This window comes from Globicephala melas, chromosome 3, assembly GCF_963455315.2.
Source record: "Globicephala melas chromosome 3, mGloMel1.2, whole genome shotgun sequence".
NCBI classification, from domain to species: Eukaryota; Metazoa; Chordata; class Mammalia; order Artiodactyla; family Delphinidae; genus Globicephala; species Globicephala melas.
The window spans coordinates 49592736-49612491 of record NC_083316.1 but is presented as its reverse complement, the minus strand read 5'-3'; the positions used below and the strand labels follow the sequence as shown (position 1 = coordinate 49612491).

At 36.7% G+C, this 19756-nt stretch overlaps 1 pseudogene; it reads right to left on the bottom strand.

Moving 5' to 3' along the window:
* Positions 1–4235: 4235 nt before the first annotated feature.
* Positions 4236–19756, bottom strand: part of LOC115848388 (small ribosomal subunit protein eS12-like) — a 93629-nt pseudogene continuing 78108 nt past the window's right edge.

The window sequence follows — 19756 nt, the reverse complement described above, 5'->3', positions numbered from 1 at the left end:
CATGCTCAAATTTATTAACTCACACTTGGGCAACTAAAGCTATGATCTCAATTGTTTTCTTGGCCACTGGGAGAATGAGTATTCTATTTGGACTCATAGGGTGCTCATGTCACAGGACTGCTCTTCCCTAGAAGAGGCAGACAACTAGAATCCGTTTCAATTCAAATCAGTTAATGAGTATTTATTGCTAACTTGCTTGATCTCTAATAAACAGCATAGAGTCTGTTGAGGAGAAATTTATGTGTATATATAATACCTGGAGAACCACACTAAGGACCACATAAGCATCTGTGAAATAATATGGTGAATTCCTTAGGCAAGAATACAGAAAAAATTTAAATTAAGAGTTAAGGCACTCAGATTGAGGAGTCTGAGTCTTGCTACGGACTGGGCCATCTCAGGGCAAAAGAGAAAACTAGATGGCATTTGTAAACAGGGGACCAACCTATTTTTCAACCTTTCTTCCACTGAGTATTCTTGGGTCTTCAGTCCAAAATTCTCACTGGATCTCGTTTTCTTCAAAACTTGATATCAGGAAAAATTCTGATCAGATTATTTTTTTATTTGTATCAGATTCTATTGAGGGTTCAATAGCATTTCGCACAGTGCTAGACCCCTTAATAAATCCTAAATAAATTGTAGCAATTATTATAAATAAAGCATTGTATTTCTAAGGGTATTATCAAGAGATAAAAAGTTGTAATACAATAGAAAAGAGCTTAAATGATGTATTATTATATGATTATAAAAAAGTTGCAAAAAGACATATGTAATATATTAACTTTGAAACACACAGAAAATTGCTATATGCTCAGATATATGTGGTGAAAAATATATAACTGTATATGGGAAATCTACTCTCCCACATAACAATAGTGATTTTTCTCTGGGAAAGAAGGAAGTGGAACTGTGCCTATAATATTACCTTTAAAAATTCAAACAAGGTATATACATTCTCTTCATAAACATTTGGCAACACATTGTGTGGGTCGGGGATGACAAGAGAAAATGGCCAAAGATAACAAAGTCCTTTGACTAGATTCCATTAGACAATAAATAATTCTTAAACATCATCTATATTCAAGTCCATAGTGGTGCTATGGTTGCTCCAACATGAACATGACAGAATCCTTGCCCCTGAGATGTTTGTGTTCTTACTCAGACACAGAAAACAACCAGGAATGATGTACAATCCTTTGGAAATTGATGACCCCTCAATATGAACAACATCTAGCATGTTGTAGTAACCAGAAATGCTTGCTTTATCAAAATTGGGCACTGTTTCAGGCCACATTTCCAAATATACTTCTGCCTACGTGCAGTCCAGTACAGTGAAATAAAATCAGGGTTTTCAGATGAGTATCCTGCGTTTAAGTCTTGGCCTTCATGCTAGACAGGCCATAGAAAAGTCTTTTTACTTCTTTAAGGCCTCAGTCTGTTCATCTGTAAGTTAGGGATCAGTAGTAATACCTGTATTACAGTTATTGTGGTTATTAAATATAGTAATTTTTTTCTAAAAGAAGTTCTTGATTGTATATAAATTGCTATACAAAAAAATTTTAGCACCAAGTAAGTACCCAGCACCATACTAAGTACTAATAATTCAGAGATAAATAAAATATGGACTTTGTCCTCAAGAAACTTATAGGCTGTTTTGAGAAATACTGATAACTAACTGTAAAACAAGGTATGATAAATGGTAACAACTTGTTATGAAGATCCAAAAGAGGGAGAGATTAATTAGGAAAGTAGGCAGATGAATGAGTCATAAAGATAACAAATAAGATGTTCCATATGAACTGTAAAGAATGACTAGAAATGTGTTGAATCAGCTGAAATTAAGGCAAGCTCATCATGAACTAAAGTTAGGAGATGGGCCAAAGCACTTGGAGAATAGTGAGATGGCCTTGTGTCTAGAGTAGGGGGTACATGGTAACAAAAAGTGGGAGACAAGTTCTCAGAATGAGGTTGTGCCTGATTTTAAAAGATATTGATGTGAAAAGAGTCAGGACCATGTTTGTTGGCCATGTGGGGCCATCAGAGCTTTTTGAGCAAGAGAGAAAATAATACCACCTTGGTTTTAGGAAAATTAATTTTTTGAAGACAGTATAAATGACAAATTGAAAAACCCAAATTGGGTATATTAGTAAGGATTATTTTTTGGCTCTAACCTGGATGAGGGATGATGTGACACTGGACAGAGCAAGAGATTGGGGCAGGGTTGTTTCAAGAGAATGGACGAATTGGAGAGCTATCTCAGAGGAAAATGAGATACACTTCATAACTGATTGTATATAGAAAGTGAAAGAAGTCAAAGATGACTCGAGGCTTCCACCAGGGGAACTGTGTGGATAGTAGTGCCATTAACCAAGACAATGCCCAGATAGAGAGATGTGTTTTGGAAAACGGAAGGGAATGAGTTCAATTTGGGGTAAGTTGAGTTTGACAAGCCAGCAGGATATCCAGATGGAAATGCCCAGAAGGCTGGGCACAGATGCAAAGTGAACAATTTACTTTGCCATTCTTTCCTCCACTGCAAAATGGATGGGATATTGCTTGCCACTTCTCTCCGAGGACCGTGGAGAGGATTAATGAGGCAGTGTTCACATTTATTCCACACCGAGGATCAGTGAGAGCTTGGCAAGATATTACGTTGAGTCCCATTATGTTAACTTGGAAACAAAGCAGCTTTGATATGAAAGCCATTGAAGGAGGAGAATGCAAACTACAAGGCAACTTTGTAGAATATAATTGTACCTCAGGCAGCCAGTCCAAGTACTGCCTTGATGTGGGTGAGCACTAACCTGTTTCCAGCTGAAGGCAAAGAAAGTGAAGCAGCCTTCCTATTGTCTGCATTTTCTTTTTGAATTCCTTCCCAAAGTCACCAGGACTCGGCCCAGATGTGAGCTCAGGAATTAGTTAAATAGAAACCTTACAACACTTTCTAGTGAAACTCATCTCACAATTTCTCCCATCATCAATAACACTGATTTCTGAAGCAGGACTGTTAGCTGCCTCTGTCCTATATAAAAGTAACTTTGTTTTATAAATAAGTTCCACAAATAAGTGATATCATATGATATTTGTCTTTCTCTGTCTGATTTAGTTCACTTAGTATGATCTCTAGGTCCATCAATGTTATTTGTGAATGGCATTATTTCATTCTCTTTTATGGCTGAGTAATGTTAGAAAAAAAATTTTATGGTTACCAAAGGGGCAAAAGGGGTTTTGGATTAAGAGATACACACTACTACACATAAAATAGATTAAAAAAACAAGGACTTACTGTATAGCACAGGGAACTATATTCAATATCTTGCAATAACCTAAATTTAATGGAAAAGAATTTGAAAAAGAATATATATTCTTTACACCTGAAACTAACACAACATTGTAAATCAACTATACTTCAATAAAAAAAATTGAAAAAGAAAAAGTAACTTTGTGTTGGCTCATATGCCAGTGATTAACTGGCAACACTGAGGTCACCAGGTAACATATGCTTGAGACCACTGCCAAGCCAGCAACTCATATCTGACATGTTCCTTCTAAAATGTGGACTCAGGCAGAGAATTATGCCTATTCATAAAATGGAACCTTCCAGAATATTTCAAAACCTTTTAATTTACAAATTTTATTTCCTCTTCCTACACTTCAGAGCGGGCAGAGAAACAAAACACAGAATTAAAGATATATGATACAATAGAAAGAACATGTTCTTTGAGGGTTCTGACAGATCTGATTTCCAATTTGCCGTTTACTGTGTCCCCTTGGTTCTGGTCTTTCTGGGCCTCAATGTCCTTAGTTGTAAACCGCAGTGTCATAAGGATTGAATTCTTGCCACTTGTTATCTCTGCGACCTAGTGCAGATTACTGAGACTCTTTCTGCTTCAGTTTTCTCTTCCATCAAATGAGGATAATGTTACCTGCCATAGTTTATGTAAGAGTTGGATGAAATAAAATTAGTCTTTAGCTTTGGTTCTGACACATAGTTATTTCTAAATAAATGGCAGCTGTTATACTGGTGGCAGTGGTACTTCTGCTGCTGATGTGCTAATATGAAGCAGATGGCTCATTAAAGGTCCTCAATAAATGTAAATTTAACTATGGAGTGTGAGTAGGGATATCACTATAAGTAGCTCCCATGTGATTCAGGTTACAATATACATCAGTGGTCATTTTATTTAATTTTAATTTTTTTTTTTGAGGAACAAGAGCCCAGTGTTTTTATTTGATCATTTCTTGCATTTGAAGTACTCCTCAATGGCATCCTTGGCCTGAGCCTCTTTGCCACAGCCCTTAACCACCACACAACTGCAACCAACCGCTTTACGGGTTTTCCCTCTCTGTCAGTTTTACAGAGGCCTACCCATCCCCCTAGTTTCTTGTTGTCATCAACCTTAATCAGATTGATTTGGTGCTCAGCACAAAGGGCCTCCACCAACTTGACATACATAGGCTCATCACAGTTGGATGCAAGCACGCAGAGATGGGCTTGACGCTTGTCTAAGGCTTTGGCAGCTTCGCATATTCCACGTGCTAGGCCATCGTGGATAAGGTTGGTCTTCAGCACCTCTTGCAGAGCAGGATTAACGTCCATTACACCTCCAGCAGCAGTGCCTTCCTCGGCCCTGGCAGTGGGTTATGGGTGGAGCCGAATCTTAAGTGCACCCGAGCCTCAGTCTCCGCGCGACTCCGTGGCGTTAGTGGTCATTTTAAATAGGAATAGAAACCACCAAAGGACAGCCTTGGGTGGATAAAAGTATATTACCTGCTTTGCCTTGGCTTTCAATGAGGAAACCTAATAAGTTGGATATTTTTTTAAATACTAAAATAAAATAAAATAAAACTTTGGAATTAAAAAAATAGTTATGGTAGAGCCAATTTCTTCATCTTCAGTGGTGGTTTCCCAGCTGCTCATAGTGAGGGTCTTCAAAGCAGGCCCAAGGAGCCTCTCTTGGCCTCATCCTAAGAAAACCTCTGTATATGAGATGTAAATGATGTTGGGGATATCCTGAGTAGCTGAGAAAATCAGCAGAGATGACAAGACAAAAACAGATGCCTCCCAACTTCAATTCCAGTGGTTTCAGGCACAGGTGGAGACATCTATGAAAGGCAGAAACACTTTCTTCTGCAACAATTTTCCTCTCTTTATTAGAAAAATAGGTGGTTTCTTGTCTAGTATTGTATTTGTTGCCATGTTGGCACTTTAGAATAGCTAAACCTTATATTCCTTAAAAACAAGGTCATTTGAGAAAGATTTAGGAATTAGGCAAAGATTGCCTCTTTCCTTCCTTTCCTGAAGTTCAGGTTGTTGGAACTAGAACTAACCCTCCCTTTTCATCCAAACCTAAGTCCACTACTAATCAGGAGCAGATTTACTAGCTGTTTCTTCTAAAGACTGCTGTTTCTGCACATACCTAATTTTAGAGGATTCTCAAACATCCCCTGCCATTGCCTTCCTCACCCTATCATCCTGTGCCTCAGAAAAGATTCAGTAATCTGTATGTCCTCAGGAAATAGGAATTTATTGTGTTTCATCCCCTAGAAGTACCTACTATATTTCCTGGAAAAAAGAATAATTGGTCTTAATGATGTCAATTCTGCTTAATCTTTTATTACATTTCATTAGAATTTGGAAGAGGTAGTTCACATCTCTCTTCCACTGCACCCCTCCCTGCAACCCTTCTAAAGACAGAATTTTAAGCAGGATGGCATCTAGGGAAGAAGGGAAGAAATATACAGTAGAATAAGTCTTTCTCACCACCACTTTAAGCCCTACCATGGGCACCATGATTTATTCCATCTCTTTATAAGACCTGTGTTTGTTATATGAAAACAAAAACTAAGCACTTCCTTGGTGGTCCAGTGGTTAAGAATCTGCCTTGCAATGCAGGGGACGTGGGTTCGAACTCTGGTCAGGGACCTAGGATCCCACATGCCACAGGGCAACTAAGCCTGTGTGCCTCAACTACTGAACCCACACACTCTAGAGCCCATGTGCCACAACTAGAGAGAAGCCCACTCACCACAATGAAAGATCCCATAGGCCGCAACTAATACCTGATGCAGCCAGATAGATAGAATTGATTTTTTTAATACTTTTTAAAAATAAATTTATTTATTTATTTCTGTATTTATTTTTGGCTACGTTGGGTCTTCGTTGTTGCGTGCAGGCTTTCTCTAGTTGCGGTGAGCAAGAGCTACTCTTCATTGCGGTGTGCAGGCTTCTCATTGCGGTGGCTTCTCTTGTTGCAGAGCATGGGGTCTAGGCACACAGGCTTCAGTAGTTGTGGCATGCGGGCTTCAGTAGTTGTGGCTTGTGGGCTGTACAGCGCAGGCTCAGTAGTTGTGATGCATGTATTAGTTGCTCTGTGGCACGTGGGATCTTCCGGGCCCAGGACTCGAACCCGTGCCCCCTGCATTGGCAGGTGGATTCTTAACCACTGCACCACCAGGAAAACCTCAGAATTGATTTTTTTAAAAAAGGAAAATAAAAACTATACATAATAACAGCAATGACTATAATTCCAGCCAAACAAATTAGTTTCAAGCACCCTAATGCAAGTTGTTGGATTTGTGAATGGTAAGGAACCTGCAATGGAAACAGGAAAATTTATATCAGACTCAAAATCAGTCTCATATTTAGGATGTACTTTTTGTTATATATGTCCTGAAAGCTATTCTTCCACGCAGGATGTCAAATTCTTCCATTAACTAACCTGTTGCCTTGCTGAATAGAGGAGTGAAATAAACACTTAGAAGTGTTTATTTTGATTTCCATTGTTAGCACCAAAGTTTCAAGGTTAAGATGTTGCCTTTTATTTTTGTACAATGTTGCTATTAAAGTTGTTGCACTTTCAAAGGTGATTGTGCAGTTGGCCAACTAACTGCTGTGGAGGTATAACTTTTACCAGTTACACTGAGAATTAATATTTTCACACAGAATTTTGTTCTAAAGAATATCAATGTTAGAAATGATTTGTAAAACTATAAATTCATTTGACTGACTTCATTAAAATATTGCTGCCAAACTCTAGATATCATAGAAACAAAATAAAGGATTATTATCAAAGGTGAAAGTGCCTGGAAAGAACAAGAAGTATGCAAATACTAGTGTATTATCATAATGTTCCTCAAAAAGAAATGTATTATAAATTTTTTTCCATACCTGGTCCCAAACATGGATTTTTAATGTAGGTTAAGCAAAAGTCATATGCAATAAAACCATTATGATAAGGATTATAACAATAAAAAACATGAAAATAAATGAAAGTCATGTATCATTTATGGTTAAGAATATAATCTTAAAGTGAGAAATTAAGTCTTATAACTGATTAGAAATTGTAGTGTTGAGATTCATGGCAGCCAAAGAAAAGAGGAAATCATTTATTTGCTCAGGAGACACAATTTTACCTAGCATTAAACTCTAAGAGGAACTTAAAAACTTTTCTTTATATAAAGAACATTTAACTAGCTATTGAGCAATGAATTAAATAGCTGTTTTACAAAAGATATGGAAACTATATTCATGTAACTGAGTTTTACACAAATTTACAACAAAAAAAATTGCCAAGAAAATAGTAAAATCATATTTCCATTAAGAGTTTCCACCTGGCTCTAAAACAATGCAATCCACAGGTGCTGTTTTATTTTTATTTTATTTTATTTTATTTTTTTGCCGTACGCGGGCCTCTCACTGTTGTGGCCTCTCCCATTGTGGAGCACAGGCTCCGGACGCACAGGCTCAGCAGCCATGGCTCACGGGTCTAGCCACTCCACGGCATGTGGGATCTTCCCGGATCGGGGCACGAACCTGTGTCCCCTGAATCAGTAGGCGGACTCTCAACCACTGCACCACCAGGGAAGCCCCCACAGGTGCTGTTTTAGGTAGCTTAATTGATAACAGGAAAAAAAAGCTCTCAACAAAAGAGGTTACCACTTTACATTTGAAACAAAAAGTTTAATGGATTATCTGGTAAGCAAGAGAGATCTGTATGAACAGAGCTCAGTATTACTGATCAAAGCAAGTTGCTGATCTTATACAGGGTTTGGGGAAGCAGAGATTTTGGGGACTGTTAGACTTTCAGAACTCGGAATGACTCAGAATTAGTTGATCTTTAGTAGTTATGGAAGTGTCTCTAAAAGTGGAAGCATTTCAAGCAGTAGAAGAGTCTCTAAAAGTCAGTCATAGTGAGGCTATTGCTGATTGCCTGGCCTTCAGCCAAGTGATGATGTTCCCAGTGGGTAGCTTTCAGAAGTGTAGTTAAAGAAGCAAATTTACAGGGATTGATTGAGATGGATTATGACCAACTTTTTTGAGTTTGAAGTACAAGAAGTTTTTCTTCTCAGAGCAGAGGATCTAGAAATGGATCACTATTTCTCCCCAACTTAACTTGGATAGGATTTTTAAGAAGTTCATTAGTAGTCAATTTGGATTTTAGTTCTTACTGAGTCCCTGAATAACAGATGTTATATGTTTGAGAGGAAATCAACATAACTTTGGAAACCAGATGTGTAGGTAATAAAGTTAACATATTGTTATAAAAAGTGAAGAATCTACATTGTTACTTTTCTATATGCCAGCAGTGAACAATAGGAATTTGAAATTAAAGGTACAAGCATTTGCCTTAGTGCCAAAAAATAATAATACTTGGGCATAAGGGTAAAAAAAGAAGTACAAGGTCTATATTAGGAAACCAAAAAACTGATAAAAGAAATTAAACAAAAAAATCTACACAAGTGGAGAGATATTCCATGTTCATGGATAGAAAAAGTCAATATTTTTAGAATTTCAGGTCTTCCCAACTTGATTTATAGAGTCAACAGAATCCCAATCAAAATCAACCCCTTATATAGCTACTAGGAAAATTAAAAGACAAAAGTAGTAAAATCATCTATATCCACAATAAGTAGTTAAAGGAAACAAAAAAATGTAAAATATGATATCAGAACATTAAATATACAGGAAGGGGAGTAAAAATGCAGGGTTGTTAAAATACCTTCAAACTAAAGAAATCAGCAACTTTAATCATATATATAATGGTAACACAAACCAAAAATCTATAATAGATACACATGTAAAAAGAGAAAGGAATCCAAATATAACACTAAAAATAGTCAGCAAATCATAAGGGGGTACAGAGTAAAAGAAGAAGAAAAGAACAGCTGCAAAAACAACCAAAAAAATGGAAATAAGTACATACTTATCAATAATTACTTTAAATGTAAATGAACCAAATGTTCCAATCAAAAGAATGAATACAAAAACAAGGTCCACATGTATGCCACCTACAGAGGATTCATTTCAGATCTAAAGACACACACACACTGAAAGTGAGGGGATGGAAAAAGTATAAATGGGAAATAGAAAGAAAACTATGATAGCAATTTAATATCAGATGAAATAGACTTTAAAATGAAGACTGTAATAAGAGACAAAGAAAGACATTATAAAATGATCAGGGGAGCAATCCAAGAACATATATCAATTGTAAATATATACGCACCCAACAAAGGAGCACCTAAACACATAAAACAAATATTAACAGACATAAAGGCAGAAAGTGACAGTAAAACAATAATGGTAGAGGACTTTAACACCCCACTTACATCAATGGATAGATGATCCAGCGAGAAAATGCTGGCCTTAAATGACATTAGACCAGCTGTACTTAACAGATATAGAGAGAGAACATTCCATGCAAAGCAGCAAAACACACATTCGTTTCAAGTGCACATGGAACATTCTCCAGTGTAGATCACATGCCAGACCACAAAACAGGTATCAATAAATTTAAGAGGACTGAAATCATATCAAGAATCTTTTCTGACCACAACACTATGAGAATAGATATCAACTGCAAGAAAAAAAATAGCAAAAGACACAAACACGTGGAGGCTAAACTATATGCTACTAAACAGGCAATGGGTTACTTAAGAAATCAAAAAATACATGGAGACAAAAGAAAAGGAAAACCCAACGATCCAAAGTCTATGGGACAGGAGGAGACCTTCAAGATGGTGGAGGAATAAGACATGGAGGTCACCTTCCTCCCAACAAATACATCACAAATACATCTACATGTGGAACAACTTCTACAGAACACGTACTGAATGCTGGCAGAAGACCTCAGATTTCCCAAACGGCAAGAAACTCCCCACGTACCTGGGTAGGGCAAAAGAAAAAAGAAAAGACAAAAGAATAGGGGTGGGACCTGCACCTCTGGAAGGGAGCTGCGAAGGAGGAAAAGCTTCCACACATTATGAAGCCCCTTCACTGGCGGAGACGGGGGGTGGGCGGGGGCAGGGGGAATCTTCGGAGCCACAGAGGAGAGCATAGCAACAGGGGTGTAGAAGCCAATGTGGAGAGATTCCCGCACAGAGGATCGGTACTGACCAACACTCACCAGCCTGAGAGGCTTGTTTGCTCACCTGCCAGGGCAAGTGGGGACTGGGAGCTGAGGCTCCAGCTTCGGAGGTCAGATCCCAGGGAGAGGACTGGGGTTGGCTGTGTGAACACAGCCTGAAGGGGGCTAGTGCGCCACAGCTAGCCAAGAGGGAGTCCAGGAAAAAGTTTGGAATTGCCTAAGAGGCAAGAGACCATTGTTTCGGGGTATGCTTGGAGAGGGGATTCAGAGCATTGCCTAAACGAGCTCCAGAGACCAGAGATGGGGTTGAAACACTAAGGCTGCTGCTGCAGCCACCATGAAGCCTGTGTGCAAGCACAGGTCACTATCCACACCTCCTCTCCTAGCAGCCTGTGCAGCCCATCACTGCCAGGGTCCCATGAAACAGGGACAAATTCCCCGGGAGAACACCTGGCATGCCTCATGCTGTTACAATGTCACACGAGCCTCTGCCACCAGAGGCTTGCCCCGCATTCCATAACCCTCCCTCCCACCAGCCTGAGTAAGCCAGAGCCCCCTAATCAGCTGCCACTTTAACCCTGACCTGTCTGAGCGAAGAACAGATGCCATCAGACAAGCTACATGCAGAGGTGGGGCCAAATCCAAAGCTGAACCCCAGGAGCTGTGTGAACAAAGAAGAGAAAGGGAAATCTCTCCCAGCAGCCTAAGGAGCAGTGGATTAAATCTTCACAATCAACTTGATGTACCCTACATCTCTGGAATACCTGAATAGAGAACGAATCATCCCCAAATTGAGGTGGTTTACTTTGGGGGCAACGGTAGACTTGGGGCTTGTTTTCTGAATCTAATTTGTTTCTGGTTTTATGTTTATCTTAGTTTAGTATTTAGAGTTTATTATCATTGGTAGATTTGTTTACTGATTTGGTTGCTCTCTTCCTTTTCATTTTTTTATATATAGATATATATGTTTTTTCCTTTTTCTCTTTTTGTGAGTGTGTATGTGTATGCTTCTTTGTGTGATTTTGTCTGTATAGCTTTGCTTTTATATTTGCCCTAACGTTCTGTTTATACTTTTTTTTGGGGGGGGGGTATAGTTTTTAGCACTTGTTATGATTGGTGGATTTCTTTTTTGGTTTGGTTGCCCTCTTCTTTCTTTCTTTCTTTTTTTCTTTTTTAAATTACTTTTTAATATTTTTTAATAACTTTTTTATTTTAATAACTTGTGTTTTATTTTTTCTTTCATTCTTTCTTTCTCCCATTTCTTTTCAGTGGTGTGGCTAACGGGGTCTTGGTGCTCCAGCCGGGTGTCAGGCCTGTGCCTCTGAGGTGGGAGAGCCGAGTTCAGGACACTGGTCCACCAGAGACCTCCTGGCTCCATGTAATATCAAATGGTGAAAGCTCTCCCAGAGATCTCCATCTCATTGCTAAGACCCAACTCCACTCAACGACGAGCAAGCTACAGTGCTGAACACCCTATGCCAAACAACTAGCAAGACTGGAACACAACCACACCCATTAGCAGAGAGGTTGGCTAAAATCATAATAAAGTCACAGGCACACCAAAACACACCACTGGACGTGATTCTGCCCACCAGAAAGACAAGATCCAAACTCATCCACCAGAACACAGGGACCAGTCCCCTCCACAAGGAAACCTACACAACCCACTGAACCAACCTTAGGCATTGGGGGCAGACACCAACAACAACGGGAACTACAAACCTGCAGCCTTCAAAAAGAAGACCTTAAACACAGTAACTTAAAATGAGAAGACAAAGAAACACACAGGAGATGAAGGGGCAAGGTAAAAACCCATCAGACCAAACAAATGAAGAGGAAATAGGCAGTCTATATGAAAAAGAATTCAGAGTAATGATAGTAAAGATGATCCAAAATCCCGGAAATAGAATGGAGAAAACACAAGAAACGTTTAACAAGGACTTAGAAGAACTAAAGAGCAAACAAACAAGGATGAACACAATAAATGGATTTAAAAATAATCTAGAAGGAATCAATAGCAGAATTACTGAGGAAGAAGAAGAGAGAAGTGACCTGGAAGATAAAATAGTGGAAATAACTACCACAGAGCAGAATAAAGAATGAAAAGAATTGAGGACAATCTCAGAGACTTCTGGAACAACTCTAAATGCACCAATATTCGAATTATAGTGTTCCCAGAAGAAGAGAAAAAGAAAGGAACTGAGAAAACATTTGAAGAGATTATAGTTGAAAACTACCTTAATATGTGAAAGGAAATACTCAATCAAGTCCAGGAAGTGCAGAGATAAATCAAGGAGAAACACGCCAAGACACATATTAATCAAACTATCAAAAATTAAATACAAAGAAAAAATATTAAAAGCAGCAAGGGAAAAACAACAAATAACATACAAGGGAATCCCAATAAGGTTAACAGCTGATCTTTCAGCAGAAACTCTGCAAGCCAGAAGGGAGTCACAGGACATATTTAAAGTGATGAAAGGGAAGAATCTACAACCAAGATTACTCTACCCAGCAAGGATCTCATTCAGATTCGACAGAGAAATTAAAACCTTTACAGACACGCAAAAGTTAAGAGAATTCAGCACTACCAAACCACCTTTACAACAAATGCTAAAGGAACTTTTCTAGGCAGGAAACACAACAGAAGGAAAAGAACTACAATAACAAACCCAAAACAATTAAGAAAATGGGAATAGGAACATATATATTAATTAATACCTTAAATGTAAATGGATTAAATGCTCCAACCAAAAGACATAGACTGGCTGAATGGAAACAAAACCAAGACCCATATACATGCTATCTACAAGAGACCCACTTCAGACCTAGGGACACATACAAACTGAAAGTGAGGGGACAGAAAAAGATATTCCATGCAAATTGAAATCAAAAGAAAGCTGGAGTAGCAATTCTCATATCAGACAAAATAGATTTTAATATAAAGACTATTAAAAGAGACAAAGAAGGATACTACATAATGATCAAGGGATAAATCCAAGAAGAAGATATAACAATTGTAAATATTTATGCACCCAACATAGGAGCACCTCAATACATAAGGCAAATACTAACAGCCATAAAAGGGGAAATCGACAGTAACACAATCATAGTAGGGGACTTTAACTCCCCACTTTCACCCATGGACAGATCATCCAAAATGAAAATAAATAAGGAAACACAAGCTTTAAATGATACATTAAGATGGACTTAATTGATATTTATAGGACATTCCATCCAAAAACAACAGAATACACATTATTCTCAAGTGCTCATGGAACATTCTCCAGGATAGATCATATCTTGGGTCACAAATCTAGCCTTGGTAAATTTCAAAAAGAAAATTGAAATCATATCAAGTACCTTTTCCGACCACAATGCTATGAAACTAGATATCAATTACAGGAAAAAATATGTAAAATACAAATACATGCAGGCTAAACAATACAATACTAAATAACCAAGAGATCACTGAAGAAATCAAAGAGGTAATCAGAAAATACCTAGAAACAAATGACAATGAAAACATGATGAACCAAAAACTATGGAATGCAGCAAAAGCAGTTCTAAGAGGGAAGTTTAAAGCAATACAATCCTACCTCAAGAAACAAGAAACATCTCAAATAAAGAACCTAAACATACACCTAAAGCAATTAGAGAAAGAAGAAAACAAAAAACCAAAGTCAGCAGAAGGAAAGAAATCATGAAGATCAGATCAGAAATAAATGAAAAAGAAATGAAGGAAACAATAGCAAAGATCAATAAAACTAAAAGCTGGTTTTTTGAGAAGATAAACAAAATTGATAAAGAATTAGCCAGACTCATGAAGAAAAAGAGGGAGAAGACTCAAATCAATAGAATTAGAAATAAACAATAAGTAACAACTGACACTGCAGAAATACAAAGGATCATGAGAGATTACTACAAGCAACTATATGCCAATAAAATGGACAACCTGGAAGAAATGGACAAATTCTTAAAAAGGTATAAACTTCCAAGACTGAACCAGGAAGAAATAGAAAATATGAACAGACCAATCACAAGTAATGAAATTGAAACTGTGATTTAAAATCTTCCAATAAACAAAAGTCCAGGACCAGATTCCTTCACAGGTGAATTTTATCAACATATAGAGAAGAGATAACACCCATCCTTCTCAAACTCTTCCAAAAATTTGCAGAGGAAGGAACACTCCCAAACTCATTCTATGAGGCCACCATCACCCGGATACCAAACCAGACAAAGATACTACCAAAAAAAAACACTACAGACCAATATCACTGATGAATATAGATGCAAAAATCCTCAACAAAATACTAGCAAACAGAATCCAACAACACATTAAAAGGATCATACACCAAGATCAAGTGGAATTTATCCCAAGGATGTAAGGATTCTTCAATATACGCAAATCAATCAATGTGATACACCATATTAACAAATTGAAGAATAAAAACCATATCATCATCTCAATAGATGCAGGAAAAGCTTTTGACAAAATTCAACACCGATTTATGACAAAAACTCTCTAGAAAGTGGGCATAGAGGGAACCTACCTCAATATAATAAAGGCCATATACGACAAACCCGCAGCAAATATTATTCTCAATGGTTAAAAACTGAAAGCATTTTCACTAAGATCAGGAACAAGACAAGGATGTCCACTCTGGCCACTATTATTCAACATAGTTTTGGAAGTCCTAGTCATGGCAAACAGAGAATAAAAAGAAATAAAAGGAATACAAAACAACAACAACAAAAAAAAAAACAAACAACCCAATCCAAAAATGGGCAGAAGACCTAAATAGACATTTCTCCAAAGAAGATATACTGATTGCCAACAAACACATGAAAAGATGCTCAACATCACTAATCATTAGAGAAATGCAAATCAAATTACAATGAGGTACCATGTGACACCACTCAGAATGGCCATCATGAAAAAGTCTACAAAGAATAAATGCTGGAGAGGGTGTGGAGAAAAGGGAACACTCTTGCACTGTTGGTGGGAATGTAAATTGATACAGCCACTATGGACAACAGTATGGAGGTTCCTTAAAAAACTAAAAATAGAACTACCATATGACCCAGCAATCCCACTACTGGGCATATACCCTGAGAAAACCATAATTCAAAAAGAGTCATGTACCACAATGTCCATTGCAGCTCTATTTACAATAGCCAGGTCATGGAAGCAATGTAAGTGTCCATCAACAGATGAATGGATGAAGAAAATGTGGTGCATATATACAATGGAATATTACTCAGCCTTAAAAAAAATGAAATTGAGTTATTTGTAGTGAGGTGGATGGACCTAGAGTCCATCGTACAGAGCGAAGTAAGTCAGAAAGAGAAAAACAAATATCATATGCTAACAAATATATACAGAATCTTAAAAAAAATGGTTCTGATGAACATTGTGGCAGGACAGGAATAAAGACGTAGACGTAGAGAATGGACTTGAGGACATGGGGAGGGGCAAGGGGAAGCTGGGACAAAGTGAGAGAGTGGCATGGACATATATACACTAACAAATGTAAAATAGAAAGCTAGTGGGAAGCAGCCACATTGCACAGGGAGATCAGCTCAGTGCTTTGTGTCCACCTAAATGGGTGGGATAAGAGGGTGGGAGGGAGATGCAAGAGGGAGGAGATATGGGGATATATGTATATGTATACCTGATTCACTTTGTTATAAAGCATAAACCAACACACCATTGTAAAGCAATTATACTCCGATAAAGATGTTAAAAAGAAAAAAAAAACTACATCTATGGGACACTGCAAAATCTGTTTTAAGAGGGAAGTTTAAAGCGATACAAGCATACCTGAGTAAAAAAGAAAAATCTTAAATAAACAAACTAACCTTACACCTAAAAAATAGAAATGATCAATGAAACTAAAGCTGGTTCTTTGAAAAGATAAAGTCAATAAACCGTTAGCCAGACTCATCAAGAGAGAGGATTCTTATGAATAAAATCAGAAATGAAAAAGGAAAAGTAACAACTAACAGCACAGATATACAAAGGGTCAGAAAATATCACTATGAATAATTATACACTAATAAAATGAACAACCTAGAAGAAGTGGACTCATTCCTAGAAATGAACAATCTCCCAAGACTGAATCAGGAATTAATAGAAAATATGGACAGACCAATTACCAGTAATGAAATTAAATCAATAATTTTAAAACTCCCAAGCAGCAAAAGTCCAGGACCAGATGACTTCAAAGGTGAATCCTATCAAACATTTAAAGAAGAGTTAAAACTTATCCTTCTCAAACTATCCCAAAAAATTGCAGAGGAAGAAATACTTCTGAACTCATTCTATGAGGCCAGCATCACCCTGATACTAAAATCAGACAAAGACATCATAAAAAAAGAAAATTTCAGGCCAATATTGCTGATGAACATAGATGCAAAAATCTTAAACAACATATTAGCAAATCAATTCCAACAGTACATTAAAAGGATCATACACCATGATCAAGTGGAATTTATCCCAGGGATGCAAGGATTTTTCAACATTCACAAATCAATCAATATGATACACCATATTAACAAACTGAAGAATAAAAACCATACAATCATTGCAATAGATGTAGAAAAAGATTTTGACAAAATTCGACATCCATTCATGATAAAAACTCTCGAAAAATTGGGTACAGAGGGAACGTACCTAACATAATAAAGGCCATGTATGACAAGCCCACAGCTAACATCATACTCAATGGTAAAAAGTTGACATTATTTCCTCTAAGATCAGGAACAAGACAAGGATGCCCACTCTCTCCACTTTTATCCAACATAGTATTGGAAATCCTAGATGCAGAAATCACACAAGAAAAAGAAATAAAAAGTATCCAAATTAGAAAGGAAGAAGTAAAACTGTCACTTTTTGCAGATGACATGGTACTGTACATAGAAAATCCTAAAGACACCACCAAAAAACTACTAGAACTCATCAATGAATTTTGTAAAGTTGCAGGATACAAAGTTAATATATAGAAATTCTTTGTGTTTCTATACACTAAGAACAAACAATCAGAAAGAGAAATTAAGAAAACAATCACATTTATAATTGCAGCAAAAAGAATAAAATACTTAGAAACAAATCTAACTAAGGAGGGCAAAGATCTATACTCAGAAAACTTTATGACAAAAAAAAAAATTGAAGATGGCGCAAGCAAATGAAAAGATATACCATGCTTTTAGGTTGGAAGAATTAATATTGTTAAAATTACCATATTACCCAAGGTAATCTACAGACATAATTCAACTCTTCTCAAAATAACAATGGCATTTTTCACAGAACTAGAACAAATAATTCTGAAGTTTGCATGGAAACACGAAAGACCCTGAATAGCCAAAGCAATCTTGAGAAAGAAAAACAAAATTGGAAGAATCAGGCTCCCTGACTTCAGACTATACTACAAAGCTACATTAATCAGAACCAGTACAAAAATATGCACATAGGTCAATGGAACAGAATAGAAAACCCTGAAATAAAGTCATACTTATATGGGCAATTAATCTACAACAAAGGAGGCAAGAATATACAATGGGGAAAAGACAGCCTCTCCAATAAGTGATATCAAGAAAATTGGACAGCTACATGCAAAGAATCAAACTGGACTACTCTCTCATACCATGCACAAAAATAAATTCAAAATGGATTAAACTCTTAAATATAAGACCTGAAACCATAAAAGTTTTAAAAGGAAACAGGCAGTACACTCTCTAACATTGTTCTTAGTAATATTTGTTTGGATATGTCTCCTCAGGCAAGGGAAACAAAAGCAAAAATAAACAAATGGAACTAAATCAAGTTAAAAACCTTTTGCACAGTGAAGGAAACTATCAACAAAATGAAAAGACCACCTACTGAATAGAGAAGATATTTGCAAATAATATACCCAATAAGGGGTTAATATTCAAAATATACAAAGAACGTATACAATTCAACACCAAACAAAGAAACAACATGATTAAAAAATGGTCAGAGGACCATAATAGACGTTTTTCCAAAGAAGACATACAATGGCCAACAGGCACATGAAAGATGCTCAGCAACACTAATCATCAGGAAAATGCAAATCAAAACCACAGTGAGATATCACCTCATACCTATCAGAATGGCCATTAACAAAAAGACAACAAATTACAAGTGTTGACAAGGATGTGGAGAAAAGGGAACACTCATGCACTGTTGGTGGGAATGTAAATTGGTGCAGCCACTATGGAAAACAGTACAGAGGTACCTCAAAAAATTAAAAATAGATCTACCATATAACCCAGCAATTCAATATTATATATATATATATAAAATATTACTATATGTATTCTATGTATAGAGAGAGAATATTAATATTACTCAGCCATAAAAAGATAATTATTACCATTTGCAAAAACATGGATGGACCTAGAGGGTATTGTGCTGAGTGAAATAAGTAAGGCAAAGACAAATATTATATGATTTCACTTATATGTGGAATCTAAAAAAACACCAAATGGACAAATATAACAAAATAGAATCATAGATACAGAGAACAAACGGTGGTTGTCAGAGGGGAGAGGGTGAGGGGAGGAGAGAAATATCTAAGGGAGATTAAGAGGTACAAACTTTTGATTACAAAATAAATGTGTCAAGGTACAATGTAGGGACTATAGTCAATAATAATATAATATATTTGTATGGTGACAGATGGTAACTAGACTTAACACAGTGATTATTTTGAAATGTATAGAAATATTGAATCACTATGTTGTGTGCCAGGAGCCAACATAGTGTTGTAAGTCAGTTATACTTCAAAAACAAACAAATAAACAAAGAACTCATAGAAAAGGAGATCAGATCTGTGGTTACCAGAGGCAGAGGGTGGGGGTAGGGGAAATTGGATGAAGGTGGTCAAAAGAAAAAAACTTCCAGTTATAAGATAAATAAGTACTAGGGATCTAATGTACAACATGATAAAGATAATTGATTATATTTCAATTACATGTGAAATTTGCTAAGAGAGTAAATCCTAAAAGTTCACATCACAAGGAAAAAAACTTTTTTCTATTTTTTTAATTTGATATCTATATGAATGATGGTCACTAAAGTTATTGTAGTAATAGCTTCAGGATAGTGTAAGTCAAATCATTTTGCTGTACACCCTAAACTTATACAGTGCTGTATATCAATTATATCTCAATATCTCAACAAAACAGGAACTAAAAAAAAACTTCTACTCTGTGAAAGGCACTGTTAAAAGAATTAAAAGACAAGTAACAGACTGGGAGAAAAATATTGTAAGATACATATTTGATAAAGGATCCTAAAATATGAAAAGAACTCTTAAAATTCAACCATATGGAAACAAAGAACCTAATCTAAGAAATGG